The 14,195-nt window shown below is 40.5% G+C and overlaps 1 protein-coding gene across 2 annotated transcripts in view; it reads left to right on the top strand.

Moving 5' to 3' along the window:
* The first annotated feature begins 1,120 nt into the window (after positions 1 to 1,120).
* Positions 1,121 to 14,195, top strand: part of slc6a9 (solute carrier family 6 member 9) — a 131,718-nt gene continuing 118,643 nt past the window's right edge. Inside the window, exons 1-2 of one of the 2 annotated variants that reach the window (XM_078098901.1) lie at positions 1,121 to 1,458; positions 3,842 to 3,955. The gene's annotated coding sequence lies outside the window, so the exon portion shown is untranslated. The remainder of the gene's footprint in view (positions 1,459 to 3,841; positions 3,956 to 14,195) is intronic. The other variant, XM_040171873.2, reaches the window with a different exon arrangement.

The raw sequence follows: 14,195 nt of genomic DNA, 5'->3' as shown, positions 1-14,195 counted from the left end.
TCCCTTGAGAATTATTTAGATGAATGCTAAACCCATTCAATAAAACCAAATAAAAGTATACAATTTTCACGGAAGAAATTGCTTTTGTCAGGGATGTTTTATTATAAATATGCCACCATTAGATTGTTCTTACTGATGCATTTGTGGGAAGCATTTTACTTCTGGCCACAATTTCAAATATGAGAAGTGACTGGGGGATCTCACCGGACATTTCTTCTTTGGGTAATATCATATGTCAAATGTCCATCCATCCATCCATCGTCAAACCGCTTATCCTGCAAGCCGGAGAACCCGGAGAGAACCCACGCAGACACGGGGAAAAATATGTCAAATGTGAGACTATAAAAAAAAAAAAACTACTCTCATCACTGGATCTGCTGCAACAAGGACAGTGGGAATACTTTGCTTTATACTACGCTTTGTTTGGAGGCTTTCAAAGTGTCAAACAGTGTTTGTGTGACATTAATTTCCAATATTATTTATGTACCCTTCACGTTTATATGTATTTTTTTATCTTATCATAATGTTCATGAAACGTGTTTTACCTTTCATAGTGCCTCCTTTCAACATAAGATAACGTTTCCCCGAAGCAATGCCGGATTGTGTGACAAAAGATTGTTGGCTGTGCCGCTGCAAATACTGAAACCCCTCACCTCCCTCCTCTCAACCCATGCCTGCGACCATCGCCGTGCCCGTGTCTCCTCCTCGCGCTCCTTCTCCCAACAGCCTACAACCTGCTCCCACCCCTCTCCCCTAAAAGCAAAAGGTACAAGTCCGCATCTGCATGCCCAGACCCTATCACGCCTCAACCAACCGACCATCCATCCCTTATTATCTCATACGTGGCCGCCGGGAGCCTCTCATCCATCACCGGTGGCAACACAGCGAGGCTACCACACCTGTCCGGAGCGTCGCATTACTGACTCATTACCGCCTTTTCACCGCGGATGTAAGAGAATGCGCGTCGACATATTTCTCCCTCCCTCAAAACGCAACCTGCAATGCATTTCGGATGCGGTCCCTGATTGCGCTACAAAAAAAGAAGAAAAAAGACAGTGGTGAGAGGAAGCGTTGCGGCACGCATTGTTGACAAAGGAACGAGCGACACCACGTGCGCGCATTCCTCCGCCAAACGAGTGTAGTGCGCTTTGCAGGGGGATCTTTTATATTTATATTTTCCTACTTGAATTATGTATAATATTGTAGCTTAATTAATGTCACTGCATCTATCGCACTATTTCGCAGTTTTTATTTTCAAATAACTGTTGTGGGTGTGTGTGTGGACACGTTGCCAACCCCCCTCCCGCCTGTTGTGTAGTGAGAAAGGCGGGGCTTAAGCAGAAGTAGTTGGCCGAGTGTCACCGCACAGAGACGGGAGGTGATGCAACTTCTATGTGCGCGATACTGGCGGATTTAAAAGAAAACTCAAGAGTTGACGGCCGCGAGCTCCCCTTCACGGTAAGAGGACGCCTTCCTCGTGCACGGGAAAAGAGAGTTTTTGTGTTTTCATTCTCTTATTCCAATTTTGAACAGAATTCTAAAATAAGTGTACGCTACAGCGTAATGTGATAACATACTCCCTAAAAGGGGCCGCTTGAGGCTGCTGGTTGTGGCAGATTTGCACACATGGCTGTTTAGGAGACGTAAAAAAAGACCGACATTCAACACGTGTCCGTGAAGTGGACAGTTGTTGATGGAGGCGTTTGAGACTGGGGGCAGTAGTAGAGCCGTTATATTATCTCAGCGGGGAGGAACACGTGGCACCGGCTGTGGCCTCCCCCTTGTTAGGGGGAAGGGGGGGGTTGTGGTCTGAGACTATCTGTGTAGTGTGGTTAATAGGTTGTATATGGTTGTATTGACTATCCCAATGATAACAATACTTTAATATGCTTTTGTGGATTATTAAAGCAATTACCTAGTGAGAAATAAACGTGTTAAATGACTATGTCTTTAGGTCGGTGAGATGAGATAATGACAGTTTAGAACCATTTAGCTGAATGGTCAGAGCTTTTTTCCCCACGGATCGTTGGGGAAATATATAATACAAGGTGATATTTTTTGAGTATGTATGCTTCTCACAAGGTGAACAGCCTCTTCCAGCTGCACGCTATCTCGTTCCTCGAACGGTGCCAAGCTATGAAGGCCGGTCCCACGCCTCGGCTTGTGCTGCTGTGCTTCAGTTACAAGCAGCCGGTCAGACTGCCTTTGTTTTCCTGCTCATGCAACGCAGAAAGTCAAATATGTGAGACCATACGTGCATGTGTATTTATATTTGTATGTTTATGCAGGCATTTATGCATAGATACACACATTTGATCAGCTTGTGCACCTTGCTCTCAGCTCTCCATCATTTGACGGCTGTGTTTGAAATGTCAAAAATCTCACATTTAGCCAGAACGTTTTCAAAAAACAGTCTTCTAAGGACACAGTGGTGGTTCACTGCAGAGTGTTACTTACAAATGGTACGTTACCTACGTTAAAAGTCATAGTCAGGTGGGACCAGCATGCACTTGGGTGACAAATAGGTTTTACCAGTGCGACAGTAAGATAGAGTGACGGAGCACTGCATAGGAAGGCAGCAAAATTGTATTGTGGATTCTGTGGATTAAAGGTGAAATAAAGGAAAAGATCGCCCGTACAATCAGCTTTCTTACAGCGTGAAAGAAAACAAAAACTAGGTGCAGCAGTGGCCCTTTGAGATGTAAAGATTGGTTGGTAACAAGGACAAATGGCCACTACGATATATGTGTGTGTGTGTGTATATATATATATGTATGTATGTGTATATGTTGGGTGTGTAACGATTCATTCAGTGAATCGATTAAACGATTTATATTCCTGCGATCCAACTGTATCGATCTGTGCTCCGCCAATTAGCATTCCAGATGACATATATCGATTACAAATCGATTGAAATGGTACATAATCGATTGTATCGATACTTGGAAACTGCACATTGGATTTAAGCACAAAAAACGAACCAACAAACCAACTTATCGATCCAGCGTGTGGAAACATTTTGGCTTTTGTAAACACGGAGGTGTTCTGATAAGGTGTTCTGAATAAGTCGGAAACACGACGAATCTTTCCGGCCATCTACTAAGGCGCCGTGGGATTAAACAACGGCGACAGTCAGGCATATATATACATACATGTGTTTATGTACACAGGGTAGGACATTTACCAGCGAAATAATAATTCTAGAGGATGAACAGACGTCCAAAGGTTTGTCTCTTCAGCCATCAAACATGTGGCATTGTTTATTATAGAACAGTCCAACTTGTGAAATAACATTTAAAACTTTGTTAAAAATAAGAAGTATACTTATTTGGGCTTCCTGTATATGCATTTGTCGTCAACGGCAGCAATATGCTTATTATGCAGTATTCTACAGATTCAAAATAAACAGAAAACAAAGTTAAAATATTTGAACTTTGGGCAAAAAGACAATTTAATCTTTTCGCGTCCCACGCTCCGCGTCTTTCGCGTCATTTGTGGCGCCTGAATAAAATTTGCCTCATTTGACTATACATGCACTTTACATGGAATCTACTCGCGTGAATAATTCGCTTTGCTTTTGGTGTGAACGCAGCACAAGAAGCGCTCAATTTTTCCATCAGTCAAGGTTAAAATCCAAACAATCCATGGCAACTGGACTGGGTCATAAAGGCTACAATGTTTTTGACAACTTAACTAAATTGTAATTATTGTTGGAGGAATTATGGGGAAATTTTTTGTCCCTCTCCTAGTGACATCGGTGTAAAATTATATTTCTTGGGGGCAATTTTGACTTTTGCCCTTGTGTATTTCCGACGCTGTGTGTGTGTGTCTGTCTATACAGTTTTCCCGAGGTTTACAGCTTTGGGATGTGGGGGGTGTCAACAGGCCGAGAAGGGGAGGGCGCATGGACCAGCGAGACCAACATTTTCCGACCGTGCTCTCTGTCCATATAATGGTAAGGGAAACACTGATGTATGAATAATGGCAATATGCCAAATATTCATCAGTTGCAGCTGTAAACGTTCCAAATTCAATTAATCTTGTTTTTGGTCAGATAAGGCAGGTGAAAATTGAATGTTTACACTATTTACTTTCTTCATATAGACAAATAAATCAAGAAAAATAATTGTCAGATAAATCCATAACGCAAATATTTCTGTACGTTCTGTGAGTCGGTTGTATAAATGTCACACACTCAACACACTCAAACACTCAAAAATTCAACATTGGCTCAGGTTTTAAAAAAGGAGGTAATCGATCACACCTAATTATTGTAGTGTTATACAATATATTTAATTCAATTGATTTGACCTGAAATATTTAACTTCATGTAAACCCATTTCTGAAGGTTGAACCAAAGCAATTATTTCCTATTTTCCTAAATTAAAATAAATAGATTGGTTTTATTACTAAATGTAAATAATCTACTTTGTTAAACCTGAATATTTAAAATTCAATTAAACAACTTTTGAATATGGGAGAAAAATATTTTTTGAGTTGTGTCGAATACAAATTTTAAGTCATAATTTAATATCTATAGACCCAAATTTAAAAATATATATATTTTAATACCTTTTGATTTAAACTCAAATCAGTTTTTAAGGTTCAATTCATTTTATTTTAATGGCATTAATAAATATATTAAGTCCCTCTCCTCTCCAAAATAGGTCTACGGTGCCTTACATCTAAAAACATGCCTCTTCCATCTGAAAAAGTGCTGGCCATCTTGCCAACATGTCTTCAATGCTCGGCTGCTTATGCACCATTAGTTGTCTACGGTATCCAAACGTCTTTGCCATCTTTTCTTTTATTGTTTGACGGGTGTTTTTTTTCTGTAGTTCAGTCAAAAGGGAAACCCTCTCTTTTTCCTGGATTCCCGTAGTCTCACCTGGCAAAGATGGAAAATGATAGGCCTCAGCTTGTCTAGGTCTCTTGACATTCTTTGCTTGGTAGGAGTCCCCTTGAGACTTGGATTTCAAAGAATTCACTGTGACCTCGGCAGATACCGTGTGCCTTAAGTTGGGTCCTGTAGTTGGCCATTTTCATCTTCGTCCTGCGCTTCCAACCATAGCTCTCATTTCTCCAGTCTGACCGCATGTCTGACAGCATTTTTGAGCTAGCCGTCAGTCTAGTTTGGCTTCTCATGTACTCTGCATTCCCCCTCTGCAGTTGACATTCTGTGTCATAGGGGAAGCGTGGGATTAAGAACTGTGGTGGCCACTGTTGGGCCCTTAGTGAGTCTGAGGAAGGGCTGCTAAGCAGTATTGTGTCGTCTGTATGCACAGACACTAAGGAGGCATCACTGTCCAGTCCAACCAAAGGGATGCTACTCACTGGGGGATCAAGTGCGTATAACAGTTGAATCAGGGTCTACCTGGATTACTTTGAGAACTGTAAGATCCTTAATTACAGTTGTAGAGGTCAGATTCACAAATATGTTCCCAAAATCTGTGTCCTTGTACTGCAGCCTTATGAATCCCCCTAATCCAAATGCATTTTTGACCTCATCGCTTAACTCTTCCAGTGAATTGGGAATGCCGTGGCATAGCTCCAGTCTAACGCTGCTGTCTTCACTCAGGATAACCAGCAATCGAACGGGTGTGTTTTCCGTCATGGTGCCCTGTGAGAGAGACAAAATAAAGATAAATATGAATCAGTTGCTTTTTAATATTTGTAATAGTTGATATTTTCAACATTAAACTTAAGGTGATAATATATACAATGCACTAAAATATCTTTCCGGCTCCATTTCTTAGTAAACAGGCGCAATAGATTTGGCTCCCGCAATATTATACAAGGAATTTGTTGAACAAAGACCTCCTCCTCAAGTAGGCTGACTGTTCGTCGCCACCTAAAAGTATCTGAATTAAACAGTTTTGTTTCCTCGTCTTCTGAAAAAGTGAAGAGGATTAACTATAAATCATGTATATAATATACTGTAGTGGAGTTAAGAGAATAAAACCCTAAAGCAAATTTTTTAATGACTTTGTTGTTGTGTTCCACCTTAAGACTGACTCTACACATGTATGTATATTTTGAGTGTTATCAGCTGCATTCCTCCAATTGTGTAGTCAGACAATGGGTATGGATCCAAAAGTTCGTTCTGGTTAACCAGTTCCAACTTCCTCATTGGACACGGTTTCAGTTCGTATGCCCTGAAATGTTCCCAGTACCACGCACTCAGCTTTCTGACGATGAAAAGCAGATTATCCTCAACAACAATCATCAGGGTTATTTCCACAAATTCAGGCACCCCTGCCGATGAGCCATGAGCTAGGATCATTCCATTCCTATAGTTCAGGCCATTGCACGTCACACTTTTAGCCAGGCATACACCATCCAACTCTGCTTCAGAGCAAATCCTATGTCGTCTTGTAAAACATCAATGGGAAGACTTGAAACATTTGCTACTTCCAGGGGAGATTTAGGAAAGCTCCACATGTGAAGGTGATGTGCCATGAGCCACCTGCAAAATGCCATAGGGTCTGAATCACTCAGTGTAATAAAAATGCTTTGATTAAAATTTAAAACATCAGTTTGGTGCCTTACATTGTAATAAAGTAAAACAATTTGATTAAACCATCAACATAAATAAAAAAATTTAGTTTAATTGAGCAAGGCATTTTTTAATTCATTGGAATGAAAAAAAACACATTAAATGAACAGCTTTGTTTCACTTTTTTCAGTGCAGCTTAACTGGTTGCTGAGCTGAATTAGAAATGTAGGGTATGTCAATAGAAGCTCTGCATGCATGAATGGCAGAATCCCCAGACCCCTACAAATACAGACACACACACACACACACAGCGCGCCCCCCTGTCCTTATCCACACACTGGAGGACCGGAGAGTTTTCGTTTCACCTTCATAAAGGTTTTTTTGTAAGAAAACACCCCATTTTGCGCATATTGGAAGGAACATTAGGCATCAGCATTTTGGAAAAGGCCATAACATTTAATATCCATAAAGTTAGACAGAACAAATAAGAGTATAACCTTCTATACAGATTGCCAGGCTTTTATTTATGTACATGTCACGATTTGGAAATATTTTCTCTTTACACCAAATTCCCAAAGCTTGTTTTTGCCCTGTGTAGGGAGGGGGAGTAGTAGGCCAATGGGAAGTGTCTTCAAACCTGTATTATTTCTGCTGGCCCGCAAGTAACGACTCATCCGCTTGCAAAAAGAAGTCTTGATTGTCTAGAAGATGTGAGATGCATGTAATGGTAAAATATGTTATAACACTGTCTTGTGCTAAACCCGTGTCTCCAGTGTCCGTATTTGACCCTGCCGTGCAAAGAGCAGGATGATACAAAATGTTAGTTTGTAGCTGTGTCCTGAGAAGGGAAGGGTGGTCAACTCGATCTCATACAGTGCATCCGGAAAGTATTCACAGCGCTTCACTTTTTCCACATTTTGTTATGTTACAGCCTTATTCCAAAATGGATTAAGTTAATTATTCTCCTCAACATTCTTCACACAACAACCCATAATGACAAAGTGAAAACAGTTTTTTGCTAATTAACTGTTTAAAAATAAAGAACGAAAACATAAGATGTACATAAGTATTCACAGCCTTTGCTCAATACTTTGTTGCAGCAATTACAGCCTCAAGTCTTCTTGGGTATGATTCCACAAGCGTGGCACACCTATTTCTGGGCATTTTCTCCCATTCTTCTTTGCAGAACCTCTCAAGTTCCATCAGGTTGAAGGGGGAGCGTCGGTGCACAGCCATTTTCAGATCTCTCCAAAGATGTTCAATCGGGTTCAAGTCGGGGCTCTGGCTGGGCCACTCAAGGACATTCACAGAGTTGTCCCGAAGCCACTCCTTTGTTATCTTGGCTGTGTGCTTCGGGTCGTTGTCCTGTTGGAAGATGAACCGTCGCCTCAGTCTGAGGTCCAGAGCGCTTTGGAGCATGTTTTCATCGAGGATGTCTCTGTACATTGCTGCATTCATCTTTCCCTCAATCCTGACTCGTCTCCCAGTTCCTCCCGCTGAAAAACATCCCCCACAGCATGATGCTGCCACCACCATGCTTCACTGTAGGGATGGTATTGGCCAGGTGATGAGCAGTGCCTGGTTTCCTCCAGACATGACGTTTGTTCAATCTTTGTTTCATCAGACCAGAGAATTTTGTTTCTCATGGTCTGCGAGTCCTTCAGGTGCTTTTTTGCAAACTCCAGTCGGGCTGTCATGTGCTTTTTACTGAGGAGTGGCTTCCGTCTGGCCACTCTACCAAACAGGCCTGATTTGTGGAGTGCTGCAGAGATGGTTGTCCTTCTGGAAGGTTCTCCTCTCTTCATAGAACAACGCTGGAGCTCGGTCAGAGTGACCATCGGGTTCCTGGTCACCCCCCTGACTAAGGCCCTTCTCCCCCGATCGCTAACTCTGGCTGGGCGGCCAACTCTAGGAAGAGTCCTGGTGTTCCAAACTTCCATTTCCGGATGATGGAGGCCACTGTGCTCATTGGGACTTTCAATGCTGCAGAAATCTTTCTGTACTCTTCGCCAGATCTGTGCCTCGATACAAGTCTCGGAGGTCTACAGATAATTCCATGGACTTCATGGCTTGGTTTATACTCTGATATGCACTGTCAATTGTGATACCTTATATAGACAGGTGTGTGCCTTTCTCAATCATGTCAAATCAACTGAATTTAGAACAGGTGGACTCCAATCAAGTTGTAGAAACATCTCAATAGGCCGCAATGTGAACACTGTTTTCGTTTCAACCCGCTCCACAGTCGCGCATCTACACAATCTTTAGCTCATAAAAAAGAACAAGTTGTGCTTAGCTACCAAAAAAATGTTCGGCGCTCACTTTCCAGTCAATTTTTGGTGCGTCTATGTTTTATGCCGAACTAGTTTCTTCAGAGCGTAATAGGATCTTGGTCGCGAGTGCTGGCACTTTTCGACACGTGATCGTTCTACACCAATGAGGTAGCTGCTTTTTGTCAACAGGATGGCAAGATGGCGGCCACCATGCCTTCATCGAGCAGTACGGAAGACGAAGAAAATCCACCGGAATGTCTTAATAAACTAGAAAAGGCATTTCCTGCTGAAAATGCGTTGGAATGCAAAAAGCTGAAAGCTGCACTGAATATTTAAAAATAGCTGAAAATACAGAAAGTTGAAGGGAATTTGAATACATTTGCTGAATATTTAAAAATAGCTGAAAATACAGAAAGTTGAAGGGAATTTGAGTACATTTGCTGAATATTTGAAAATAGCTGAAAATACAGAAAGTTGAAGGGAATTTGAATACATTTGCTGAAATAAAAGATATTAGAAAAGCTGAAATTAATTCGAAATAGTTGAAAATACAGAAATGGGAGAAGCTGAAAGGAATTTCAATAGATTTGCTGAAAAAGCAGAAATGAAAACAGCTGAAATAAATGTGAAATATTGCAAAACAGAAGTTGCAGGAGCTTAAATGAATTTTAAAAAGTACAGAAATAACAAAAGCTGAGATGAATAAAAAGAGGTTTAAAATTGTTTGTAGTAATGTTAGTTGTAATTTGGGTATTAGTACTAGCAGTAGAAGTCGGTTTAGTATCAATAGCAGTAGAAACAGCTGGAATACTGATACTATTAGCCATAGTAGTATTTTTAATAACATTAGTAGTAGTTGTATTAATAGCAGTAGAAATACTAGTAGTATGGTAGTAGAAGTATCAGTTGTAGTTCTACTAGAAGTACTAGTAATATTCGTAGTGGTTATAGTAGTATTTGAAAGAGCAATGCGTATTTCAACGAAACCACTTCATGGTTAAGGTACAGATAATCATTCAGGCTTTTAGTTTGTAATGATGGAATTGGGTGAGGGGGGGTTGGGAGACAGAATGTTTGTTATTCAAACTAAGAAGTTTTTAATTAATAGGCCTCATCACAAACATTACAGTAAAAATTCCCTCCATGGGGCTTTTATTTTGAAATTATTGGATTGGGTGGGGTGGGGGGGTGTAGATAGAGGGAGGGAGGGTGAGAGGGTGAGGAAGGGAGGGGTGGTGAGGAAGAGATAGAGGGAGAGAGAGAGGAGGAGAAATAGACAGACATACTGACTGACTGAGTGATTAACAGTGAGTAGAGGTCAGGGTGGAGGGGGGAGGGGGGGCCAGTGTCTTTATCATATTGGTCTGTTGACAGAAAGCATAGCTGCGTCATGTGACTCCACTAATCAGGTCACAAGGAGCAGCTGTGAGTCACAGACAGATCCTGCAGCGTGTGAGTGCTCGTAACCACGACAACGGCGCACCTGTGCTCATTAACGAGTGGCTGCAAAAGGCAGACACAGAACAGCAAGTTACACAGAATCCACACCTCAAACAAATGGGAACCAGCGCAAAACTATAACAGCTATCTAAAAAATACGGCGTTTGTATGAGACCCAAGACTCTACCGAACGCGTGGATGTGCTTTTTATGTCTGTCCGGTAATAAATACGGCTCCTATGGCCGTTGACAGAACGTGTACCTTGTGGATTTTTGTGAGAAATATGTCGGCAGATTTGTATTGGAGCCTATGGGGCTTTTGGCAGAGGTTGTGTCACTCAAACACTCCTTGCGCCAAAACTAAAAAACTCTGGGATTCCATGAACACATTAATCCAATCAGCACAACCATACCCTCATTAATCTGAAGAAATTAAGCCTCTAGAGTGTATACTTTGGCTGCAAGGACAGAAGTTCCATACTTTTTTAACCAGATTTCTGCGCTGCCCCACACTCTAGCCTCGAGCTCTCCACTCTAGCAGACGCAATACACACTCATGTAAAAGTCAGAAACGGAGCGAAAAACTAGTGAAACATAATCAGTGATTATGAAAAAAGTACAATAGATATCAAGAAGCAGTTTTTTTCATAAAATAGTTGAGACTTGTGTGAACATTTGAGAGTTGAAATGGTGTCTGTAGCTGAAAGATTGGCGAAGCTGAAAAATCTGAAAGTTGAAGAAGTTGAAGAGGATTTGAAAAGCAAACTCCATTTGAAAACCATGTTAAAATATTAATGATTATTGATTTATATAAATTCAAGCTTAAGAGCTAGAAAGCTGAACATACATAGCCCTCAAGCCAGAAAGAAGCTGAATATTTTAAAATTTGAACGGTTTAAATAGCTGAAAATGGGAAGCAGTTGAAAGGGGGCGCGGAAGAAATATAATAATAATAATAACTAGAAAAGGCATTTCCTGCTGAAAATGCGTTGGAATGCAAAAAGCTGAAAGCTGCACTGAATATTTGAAAATAGCTGAAAATACAGAAAGTTGAAGGGAATTTGAATACATTTGCTGAAAAGCTGAAATGAATTTGAAATTGCTGAAAATACAGAAATGGGAGAAGCTGAAAGGAATCAATAGATTTGCTGAAAAAGCAGAAATGAAAACAGCTGAAATAAATTTGAAATATTGCAAAAAAATACAGAAATGAATATTAAAAAATTGCTGTTGATAGAGGCATAAGAATAGCTGAAATTATTTTAAAGAACTGCTGAAAATACAGGAAGTGGGGAAGCTGAATTTCAATAGATTTTCTAAAAACAGAAGTTGCAGGAGCTTAAATTTGTTTAAAATTGTTTGTAGTAATATTAGTAGTAGTATTAGTTATAATTGTGGTATTAGTAGTACTAGCAGTATAAGCAGTAATAGTAGGTTTAGTATCAATAGCAGTAGAAACAGCTGGAATACTATTAGCCATAGTAGTATTTGTAATAACATTAGTAGTAGTTGTAGTATTAATAGCAGTAGAAATACTAGTAGTATGGTAGTAGAAGTATCAGTTGTAGTACTAGAAGTACGAGTAATATTCGTAGTGGGAGACAGAATGTTTGTTATTCACACTAAGAAGTTTTTAATTAATAGGCCTCATCACAGACATTACAGTAAAAATTCCCTCCATGGGGCTTTTATTTTGAAATTATTGGATTGGGTGGGGTGGGGGGGAGTAGATAGAGGGAGGGAGGGTGAGAGGGTGAGGAAGGGAGGGGTGGTGAGGAAGAGATAGAGGGAGAGAGAGAGAGAGGAGAAATAGACAGACATACTGACTGAGAGTGATTAACAGTGAGCAGAGGTCAGGGTGGAGGGGGGAGGGGGGGGCGAGTGTCTTTATCATATTGGTCTGTTGACAGAAAGCATAGCTGCGTCATGTGACTCCACTAATCAGGTCACAAGGAGCAGCTGTGAGCCACAGACAGATCCTGCAGCGTGTGAGTGCTCGTAACCACGACAACGCCGCACCTGTGCTCATTAACGAGCGGCTGCAAAAGGCAGACACAGAACAGCAAGTTACACAGAATCCACACCTCAAACAAATGGGAACCAGCGCAAAACTATAACAGCTATCTAAAAAATACGGCGTTTGTATGAGACCCAAGACTCTACCGAACGCGTGGATGTGCTTTTTATGTCTGTCCGGTAATAAATACGGCTCCTATGGCCGTTGACAGAACGTGTACCTTGTGGATTTTTGTGAGAAATATGTCGGCAGATTTGTATTGGAGCCTATGGGGCTTTTGGCAGAGGTTGTGTCACTCAAACACTCCTTGCGCCAAAACTAAAAAACTCTGGGATTCCATGAACACATTAATCCAATCAGCACAACCATACCCTCATTAATCTGAAGAAATGAAGCCTCTAGAGTGTATACTTTGGCTGCAAGGACAGAAGTTCCATACTTTTTTAACCAGATTTCTGCGCTGCCCCACACTCTAGCCTCGAGCTCTCCACTCTAGCAGACGCAATACACACTCATGTAAAAGTCAGAAACGGAGCGAAAAACTAGTGAAACATAATCAGTGATTATGAAAAAAGTACAATAGATATCAAGAAGCAGTTTTTTTCATAAAATAGTTGAGACTTGTGTGAACATTTGAGAGTTGAAATGGTGTCTGTAGCTGAAAGATTGGCGAAGCTGAAAAATCTGAAAGTTGAAGAAGTTGAAGAGGATTTGAAAAGCAAACTCCATTTGAAAACCATGTTAAAATATTAATGATTATTGATTTATATAAATTCAAGCTTAAGAGCTAGAAAGCTGAACATACATAGCCCTCAAGCCAGAAAGAAGCTGAATATTTTAAAATTTGAACGGTTTAAATAGCTGAAAATGGGAAGCAGTTGAAAGGGGGCGCGGAAGAAATATAATAATAATAACTAGAAAAGGCATTTCCTGCTGAAAATGCGTTGGAATGCAAAAAGCTGAAAGCTGCACTGAATATTTAAAAATAGCTGAAAATACAGAAAGTTGAAGGGAATTTGAATACATTTGCTGAAAAGCTGAAATGAATTTGAAATTGCTGAAAATACAGAAATGGGAGAAGCTGAAAGGAATCAATAGATTTGCTGAAAAAGCAGAAATGAAAACAGCTGAAATAAATTTGAAATATTGCAAAAAAATACAGAAATGAATATTAAAAAATTGCTGTTGATAGAGGCATAAGAATAGCTGAAATTATTTTAAAGAACTGCTGAAAATACAGGAAGTGGGGAAGCTGAATTTCAATAGATTTTCTAAAAACAGAAGTTGCAGGAGCTTAAATTTGTTTAAAATTGTTTGTAGTAATATTAGTAGTAGTATTAGTTATAATTGTGGTATTAGTAGTACTAGCAGTATAAGCAGTAATAGTAGGTTTAGTATCAATAGCAGTAGAAACAGCTGGAATACTATTAGCCATAGTAGTATTTGTAATAACATTAGTAGTAGTTGTAGTATTAATAGCAGTAGAAATACTAGTAGTATGGTAGTAGAAGTATCAGTTGTAGTACTAGAAGTACGAGTAATATTCGTAGTGGGAGACAGAATGTTTGTTATTCGCACTTAAAAGTTTTTAATTAATAGGCCTCATCACAGACATTACAGTAAAAATTCCCTCCATGGGGCTTTTATTTTGAAATTATTGGATTGGGTGGGGTGGGGGGGTGTAGATAGAGGGAGGGAGGGTGAGAGGGTGAGGAAGGGAGGGGTGGTGAGGAAGAGATAGAGGGAGAGAGAGAGAGGAGGAGAAATAGACAGACATACTGACTGACTGAGTGATTAACAGTGAGAAGACGTCAGGGTGGAGGGGGGAGGGGGGGCGAGTGTCTTTATCATATTGGTCTGTTGACAGAAAGCATAGCTGCGTCATGTGACTCCACTAATCAGGTCACAAGGAGCAGCTGTGAGCCACAGACAGATCCTGCAGCGTGTGAGTGCTCGTAACCACGACAACG

Source organism: Gasterosteus aculeatus, chromosome 3 (genome assembly GCF_964276395.1).
Source record: "Gasterosteus aculeatus chromosome 3, fGasAcu3.hap1.1, whole genome shotgun sequence".
Taxonomy (NCBI): domain Eukaryota; kingdom Metazoa; phylum Chordata; class Actinopteri; order Perciformes; family Gasterosteidae; genus Gasterosteus; species Gasterosteus aculeatus.
The sequence above is the reverse complement of the archived record's forward strand: the minus strand, read 5'-3'. Positions and strand labels throughout refer to the sequence as shown.